We start from the raw sequence: 9629 nt of genomic DNA on the forward strand, positions 1-9629 counted from the left end.
TTTTACAAAAGAGTGTTCCAGGATGAGCACATAGGCTGTAGCTTGAGGCCATGGGAGGGATTGCTATCTGAAGCCTATTTGTGAGGAGAATGTTTATGGCAAAGGAGTTTATTGAATTTAGGGCTTAGAAATAATTAAAATAGTTAGAAGTTAAAGATTTAAGGAATGTTGTAAAGTTAGCATATTTTACTATAGTTCATAGAAGTTAGGAATTTTTAGAGACTCTGTAGCTAGAAGCCTTGTTAACAGTGAGCTCAGGATGTGAGGGGCAAACAGGATTTAGGAAGATAAGTAGTAAACTGAGGAATGTAGCATGAGTTACAATGTAATCACAAGTTAACTATAGGATACATTAGAGGAGGTAGATAATAGATGATAAGGCTGATTCCGAGAGAATCACTGAAGCAGGAATTCTGTTTGAAGAGCAACAATGATTTATGGAGATAATAAATCTGGGAGAGGGGAAACTGAAAATGTCAAACCTCTGGCCTAATGTTTTTGTAAAAGTATGAAAGAGAATCTTAAACTTGAAATAAACAGGCAGTCCAAAAGAAAACTGAGAGGCTGCCTCACCGCCAACACCGTTTATCTCTTCAGGTTGAATCCCTGGCTGCTGGAACTGGACTCTGGCACCACTCCAGAGATTTCTTTTAGAAAACCAGTCACCACTGGCAGCACATTTCAGTGATGCAGAATGGATCACAAAACTTGCTTACTCATGTGATGTATTCAACCCACCCTGTGAACTCAATCTATCTCCACCAAGGAGAATGAAAACTGTGTTCAAGTCGGCAGATAAAGTGGCTGCATTCAAAGTCAAACTGGAATCTTGAGGGCAGTGAGTCATCCTTGGGGTTGTTAACATGTTTCAAACATTAGTAGAGATTTTCAAAGAGACTGATCCAAGGCCTTCTTTCTCCCAGCTGGTTCATTTTCACTGTCTTAGTTTTCAAAACAGTTTGAACATTACTTCCCTCCCACAAAAGATCCCCAAACTGGGAAGGACTGGATTCATAACCCGACTGTGAATAAACCAGGTGAATCAACTTTGTCCATACTAGAAGAGGATCAGCTGTTTGAGATCGCAAAATGAAGCTGACCTTAAAAGTGTGTTTTGAGACATCAAATCTCCATACATTCTAGATTAAAGTCAAGGTGGACTATCCCAATATCGCTGCAAAAGCACTGAAAACCCCATTTCCAACATCTTATCTTTGTGAAGCAGGGTATCCTATGGTGAGAGCAACCAAAACGAGATTGTGGGGGAGACTGGACATAAGCAACACACTTTGAATGACACTCTGTCCCATCACCTCCAGAAGAGAACATCTAGTTGCAGGAGAACAAGCTCGGGGCTCCCACTGATTCTGCATTATGGTGAGTTATATAATTATTTCATTATATATCACAATGTAATAATAATAGAACTAAAGTGCACAAATGTAATGCACTTGAATTATCCTGAAACCATACCCCTCCAATGTCTGTGGAAAATATGTCTGTGGAAAAATTATTTTCCACAGAACCAGTCCATGATGCCAAAAAGGTTGGGGACGTCTGGTTTAAAGGTTTTTTAGAAAAGATCAAGATGTAACTATTGAGTGTTCTTAAGTCAGAGATGCATGGAGGTTGGTAACAGAAGGCAGAATCATGCATTCTACGCAAGGCCCTGGGGCTAATGAGTAGTAACTTTGGGATTCAGAGGTTAGATTGATTAGTGCACATGACTTAATTTCTTTCTCATTCAATTATCTATATAATGGTGGTATAGGATTATAGAACCTCTTTTCTCCCTGTCAAGAAGAGTCTGATAATTTTAACAGAAATTCTTTAACTAATTTTAAGCATGGGCAATTGATTTGAACATAATCTATGTTTTAACAAAATTAGAAAAAGGAAATATTGGATTCTGTGAACTTTACAATGTCATTTCAAAACTATCTTCATTTTTTTCAGAAGTTTATTCCTATTTTCTAAAAAGTTTTGTTAGAGAAAACAAAAAAAAGGAGATTAAAAGGTCAATATGTTCATTATAAACTATGACATTGCATTAGGTGCAGAATTGCAGCTTTCTGTGGCCTACTACATAAATAAGATGCATACACAAATATCTGTTTCTGAACTATTGTCTTTTTCACATTTGTTAAAATTTTCAGGTTTAAAATAATTATTTTCTTGATGATAAAGCATTCTCTTACAGTTTTAGCAAATGTGTATCCTTTAACATTCAAATATTAATGATGATGCTGGTGGTGGTGGTTTAGTTGCTCAGTCGTGTCTGACTCTTGTGACCCCATGGACTCCTGCCAGGCTCCTCTGTCCCTGGGATTCTCCAGGCAAGAATACTAGAGTGGGGTCCTATTTCCTTCTCCAATTAATGATGATAAAATTATTCAATTTTTCCATTGCAAAAGTAAAGAAAATTATATTTTTATTATGAAAAGACTCAGTACTTATTACCTTTTGGACTTAAGTTATTTTTTTTTAATTTTATTTTTAAACTTTACAATATTGTATTGGTTTTGCCAAATATCTAAATGAATCCGCCACAGGTATGCATGTGTTCCCCATCCTGAACCCTCCTCCCTCCTCCCTCCCCTTCCATCCCTCTGGGTCATCCCAGTGCACCAGCCCCAAGCATCCAGTATCATGCATCGAACCTGGACTGGCGACTCGTTCCATATATGATATTATACATATTTCAATGCCATCCTCCCAAATCATCCCACGCTCTCCCTCTCCCACAGAGTCCAAAAGACTGTTCTATACATCAGTGCCTCTTTTGCTGTCTCGTATACAGGGTTATTTGAAAACTTATACGTATTTAACTGAATCACATGATAAAAAAATAACATGTACATTCATACATGCACATTGGCCTTCTCCAAGACTTCGCTTTTTTGTTTTGTTTCTCTCATTGCAATCTTATATTTTACTTGTCATTTTAGAACTTACATATGCTTTATTTACCAAACTATCCTAAAATCTCTACATGGGACACAGTTGTAGTAAGATTTTTTCACTAAGAACTAGCTAATCAGTAGGAAATATTAAAATATCCATTATAACTTTATAAGTTACTCTTCTACTTCTTTTTTCTAAGCTCTCATGTTCCTTTGTGGCACTGCTCTTATTCTCCAGAAATCCACAGTCACTGAAAGAATGTTCTCCTATTCTTTGTCTGTGTGTCCTAACTGACCGTTGATACTCCAGTGCAGTTTTATTTGGTCTTTACTCCTGTATTTCCTATTAAACTATTCATATTAGCTTACCATTGCATTATAATTGCTTAATCCATCAAACTTAACTAATTCTTATTTGTATTATCAATTGCTTAATGACAAATTACTACAATTCTTTCTACTAAACAAACAATGTTTATTTCGCCAGTTTCTGTGGGTTGGGAATCTGGGCATGGTTTATTTGGATCCTCTACCTGTGTTTCTCACAAGGTAACAATCAAGCCTTCAGCCAAGATTAAAAAGATCTTACGGCTTGATTGACATAAACTCATTTATGTCATTGTTGTCTGAGTTCAGTTCATTTTAGGCTATTGTACTGAATGAAAGTAAAAGTTTTCATTTTTTAATTTTGGCTGCACCTTGCACCATGAAGGATCTTAGCTCTTCAACTAGGGATCAAATCAAGCCTTCAAAGTGAAAGGACCAAGTCCTAACCAAGGGGCCACCAGGGAAGTCCCCCAAAGCTATCATTTCTAACATGCCCGCTGTGTGTCAGGCACTGATAAAGCACATACATTAAATATTTTATTGAAATCAATTATAATAGATATTATATATTAATAATTTTATTGAGTTATATATATATATTCATGGAATAAAAATTAGACAAAGCAAGCAAGCAAATAAAAGTAAGTAAAATAAAATACTGATTTCTGTACGCAGTCATTGCAAACATTGGTATACCTCTGAATCTTTTTAGACACATATTATGCTGAATTGTAGGGCTTACCCAGTGGCTTAGTGGTAAAAAATCCACCTGCAATGCAGGAGATGTGGATTTCATGTCTGGGTCAGGAAGATTCCATGCAGAAGAGAATGACAATCCACTCCAATAATCTTGCTTGGGAAATCCCATGGACAGAGGAGCCTGGCAGTCCATGGTATCACAAGAGTCTGACATGACTTAACGACTAGACCACCACCACCACCATGTTGAGTTGCTTTTCTTAGCAGGAAACCTGTCCCTTTTCTCCAATTTTTCTTATTTTGGGTACAGTCAGTTCTTGCTATTCATAATAGCTATGTTTTGTAAAGTTACAGTAAAAACTAAATTAGCAAATAATGAGGTACTGCTGTGGGCAAAGCATAGGGTTAGTTTCCTGTGCGTCTCCAATCACAGCAACTAATACAAGACATAATTATGTTTTATATGTGCTTCTGTTTAAAGATAGGCTATATAATACACATTGTTCATTCATTAACATTGAACTCATGGCCAATAACATTATAACTCATGCCTTAACTACACTTATCCAATACACTTTTTTTTTTTTTTTTTTTTTCTGTAAGGCAAAGTCATGAGCTAAGGCATTTCAGGCATCACTTTACCACTGCGTTTTAGGGCCATTTTCAACAGGAAAACCACAGGCAATAAAAAAGCACTGAAATGCAAATTTAAAAAGTGCTAAATATACTGAAAAACAAAAAAACAACACTTGTTTACACTAAGAGAGCTTAAAAAAAGAAGCAGAGCATTGCCTTATTTGACCTGTTCTATGAGGAATATATACCGTACTGTGAGGGACTCAGAGTTTTATCTCTGTATATGTCCTCAAATGACTGCAAAAGCACTAAAAGTCCAATATGAGGCTTAAAAAAAAATTAACAAGCAAACAAAATCACAAATATGAAATCAACAAACAATGAAGATTATTGTATTAAGATTTTTCTCACTCTGTCAATCAAGCAAGGCTTGTTATGTGGTTCTTATAAATATTTTTGAATATTACTTGACTTCCCAGGTGGCGAGAGTGGTAAAGAATGTGCCTGCCAATGCAGGTGATGCAAAAGATGTGGGTTCAATCCCTGGGTGGGGATGATCCCCTGGGGTAGGAAATGGCAACCCACTTCAGTATTATTGCCTTGAGAATTCCATGGACAGAGGAACCTGGTGGGCTACAGTCCACAGGGTCACAAAGAATCAGGCACGACTGAGCATGTATACGGTTGACATTTGATTTTTTTCTTTTTTTCCCCAGTTTTCTACTGGTGCTATAGGCTAAACTCTTTTCTTCTCTTTATTTTCTTACCTTAGCCTATTATATGCAGGAAGAACAGCAATGAGTAAAGAGTTTTCACTTTCTCCCCTTCACATTTCCTACCAAGGACAAGGAATATGTTTTCTAATTGGATGAATTGAGATGGAATTGGGCATGCATAATTTTAGAAGATGCTATTGTCTAGTTCTGCTGGTAACTAAGAGGGCTCATGTACTCAGTTGAATAGTGACTCCTCCAAAATTTATGTGCACTGGAACCTATATATATATATATATATATATATATATATATATATATATATATATAAAACCTTATTTGGGAATGAGATCTTTGTAAATGTAAGCAAGTCAAATGAGGTCATCTTGATTAATTCTGAAAGTGTTAGTCACTTAATTGAGTCTAAGTCTTTGGGATGCCATGAACTGTAGCCGACCAGACTCCTCCATCCTTAGGGTTCTTCCGGCAAGAATATTGGAGTGAATAGCCATTCCATTCTCTAGGGGTTTTTCCCATTCCAGGGATTGAACCTGGATCCCCTGCATTGGATGCAGAGTCTTTATCAACTGAGCCACCAGGTAAATCCAGACTTGATTAAGGTGGGTTCTAAATTGAATGACTATTGTCCTCGTATGGAGGTGGATGGGGTGATTTGGAGACACTCAGAGATATGCAAGTGAAATGGATGAAGGCAGAAATTAGAGTGAAACACCTAGAGTCAAGGAATACTAAGGATTGTGGCATAAACTAGGAAGAGGCAAAAAAGATTATTTTTCTACACCCTCAGTGGAAGAGGTTACTATTATCCAGTACTCGGAAAGAATACATTTCTGTTGTTTTAAGCCCTCCAGTTTGAAGTAATTTGCAATGGCTGCTCTAGGAAACTAGTAATTCCATTTAATCCTGAAGTGAAATATTACAGAACTGACATAGTCCTACACCAAGTGCCCCAAATGGCTCCATAAAGAATGTGTGCTTATTCTTTTGTCTTATTTTGTCTACTTGAGTAGGAGGATGAAGGGGAAGGGGAGCAGGTGGATATTTTACTGTTTAATTAAAATATCAACATTTTATTTTCTAAGAAGGTCATGTTTATTAACATAAATATATCAACAATTATAAATGAACTCTGGAATATTTGTTGAAAAATACATTCTAAGATTGAACAAAGAAAATCAACAAACACTTTGGAATTGTATCCTCTTAGGATTGATATTGTTTCTGATTTCAAGACTATTGCTTCTTTATATTTATTGCCATTTATAAATATATAATGTCACATCCTGCATTAGACTGTGAGCCCCCTATTTGGAGGAACCATACTCCAATATTCTTGCCTGGAGAATCCTGTGGACACAGGAGCCTGGTGGGCTGCTGTCCAAAGGGTCGCACAGAGCCCGACACAACTGATGTGACTTAGCATAGCGTGGCATAGCATATGTATAATAAGAGCTATTTTACCTCTGTTATTTGAACAGTGTCTGACATATGATTAGCATTCAGTAAATACCTACTTAAATATAAATTATTAAATGAACATACAATTGGTGTTAACTGTTTCAAACACTAGGGTGATGGTTTACCAATGTATCATTGAAAAACACAGGATGAAGTCATGACACTGGCAATGTAATAGGAGAAGGAACAGAAAACTAGGAAAAATTTAATGGAAAAGGTCAACAATCTGTATATATAATAGATTTTGTTTCAAAATATTCAAGAGCAAAACCAATTGGTAAAGAATAATAAAAGTTTAATACATAAGAACAGAGAAAGCCTCAAGAGAAGGATCTGGCCACGTGGTAATAATAAAGATACACATACTACATGCTCACAAAATCAAATGATAACCCCCAAAATTGTTCTACCATGGCTATTTCCAGATGGTGGTACTTTATTTTGTTGTTGTTGTTGTATTGCTAATATGTTTATTCTAAATCTTACTTCATAAATATGTACTATTTTATTTTCTTAAAAATTATAATATACAATACCTAATGACAATTAACTTAAAAACATAATACTTAATATTAAGTCCTAAACCGTGCCATACACATATCCATCAATTTATAAATAATAACTACCATCATTGCTATTGTGATTGTTGAAAAATTACTAAGGGATAGTGCCTCACTGGAAGGACTGATTCTGAAGCTAAAACTCCAATACTTTGGCCACCTCATGCAAAGAGCTGACTCATTAGAAAAGACCCTAATGCTGGGAATGACTGAAAGCAAGAGGAGAAGGGGGTGACAGAAGATGAAATAATTGGATGAGATCACTGACTCAATGGACATGAGTTTGAGTAAGCTCTGGGAGCAAAGACAGAGAAGCTTGGTGTGCTGCAATCGTCAGGTTTCAGAGCTGGACACGACTGAGTGACCGAAAAACAAGTGCCTGCTATGTGAAAATACAGTGCTGGTTGACTAGAGAATAACAATGTCTATAACCTCAGACAAAAATTGCACGTGTGTCTGCATTCATATATATCCGTTTGTGAGACAAGAAGCGTTTCTCATTTTCTTATCTGTTTTATAACTAGGATTATAATGATTAATCCCATGAACAGTATGAAAAGGCATAAAGATAGGACATTGAAAGATGAACTCCCTAGGTTGGTAGGTGCCCAATATGCTACTGGAGATCAGTGGAAAAATAACTTCAGTGAGAATGAAGGGATGGAGCCAAAGCAAAAACAACACCCAGTTGTGGATGTGACTGCTGATAAAAGTCTGATGCTGTAAAGAGCAATAGGAACCTAGAATGTTAGGTACATGAATGGAGACAAATTGGAAGTGAACAAACATGAGCTGGCAAGAGTGAATCTCAACACTTAAGGAATCAGCAAACTAAAATGAACTGGAATGGGTGAATTTAACTCAGATGACAATTATATCTACTACTGTGGACAAGAATCCCTTAGAAGAAATGGAGTAGCCATCATAGCAAACAAAAGAGCCCAAAATGCAGTACTTAGATGCAATCTCAAAAATGACAGAATGATCTCCATTCGTTTCCAAGCAAACCACTCAAAATCACAGTAATCCAAGTCTGTCCCAACCAGTAATGCTGAAGAAATTGAAGTTGAACGGATCTATGAAGACCTACAAGATCTTCTAGACTGCTGCTGCTGCTGCTGCTGCTAAGTCACTTCAGTCATGTCCGACTCTGTGTGACCCGATAGACGGCAGCCCACCAGGCTCCCCCGTCCCTGGGATTCTCCAGGCAAGAACACCAGAGTGGGTTGCCATTTGTTCTCCAATGCATGAAAGTGAAAGGTGAAAGTGAAGTCGCTCAGTCGTGTCTGACTCTTAGCGACCCCATGGAATGCAGCCTACCAGGCTCCTCCATCCATGGGATTTTCCAAGCAAGAGTAACTGGAGTGGGGTGCCATTACGTTCTCTATCTTCTAGACTAAACACCCAAAAAAGATGCCCTTTTCATATAGGGAATTGGAATGCAAAAGTGGGAAGTCAAGAAATACCTGGCAAAATTTGGAGAAACTGGCAAATTTGGCCTTGGAGTACAGAAAGAAGCAGGACAAAGACTAATAGAGTTTTGTCAAGAGAATGCACTGGTCATAGCAAACACCCTCTTCCAACAACAGAGGAGAAGACTACATACTATTCATGGACATCACCAGATGGTCAACACTGAAATCAGGTTGATTATATTCTTTGTAGCCAAAGATGGAGAAGCTCTATACAGTCAGAAAAAACAAGATCAAGAGCTGACTATGGCTTAGATCATGAACTCCTTATTGCCAAATTCAGGCATAAATTGAAGAAAGTAGGGGAAACCAATAGACAATGCAGGTATAACCTAAATCGAATCCCTTACGATTATACAGGGGAAGTGAGAAACAGAGTCAAGGGATTAGATCTGGTAGACAGAGTGCCTGAAGAACTATGGATGGAGGTCCATGACATTGTACAGGAAGCAGGGATCAAGACCATCCCCAAGGAAAAGAAATGAAAAAAAGCAAAATGGTTGTCTGAGGAGGTCTTACAAATAGCTGTGTATAGAAGAGATGTGAAAGGCAAAGAAAAAAAGGAAAGATATACCCATTTGAATGCAGAGTTCCAAAGAATAGCAAGGAGACATAAGAAACTTTATTCAGTGATAAATGCAAAGAAACAGAGGAAAATAATAGAATGGAAAAGACTAGAAATCTATTCAAGAAAATTAGAGATATCAAGGGAACATTTCATGCAAAGATGGGTACAATAAAGGACAGAAATGGTATGGACCTAACAGAAGTAGAAGATATTAGGAAGAGGTGGCAATCATACACATAAAAACTATACAAAAAAGATCTTCATGACCCAGATAATCACGGTGGTGTGCTCACTGACCTAGGCCAGAAATCCTGGACTGTGAGGTCAAGTGG

Source organism: Bos grunniens, chromosome 12 (genome assembly GCF_055505025.1).
Source record: "Bos grunniens cultivar Pamir isolate PY7600 chromosome 12, Bosgru_T2T1.0, whole genome shotgun sequence".
Classification (NCBI taxonomy): Eukaryota; Metazoa; Chordata; class Mammalia; order Artiodactyla; family Bovidae; genus Bos; species Bos grunniens.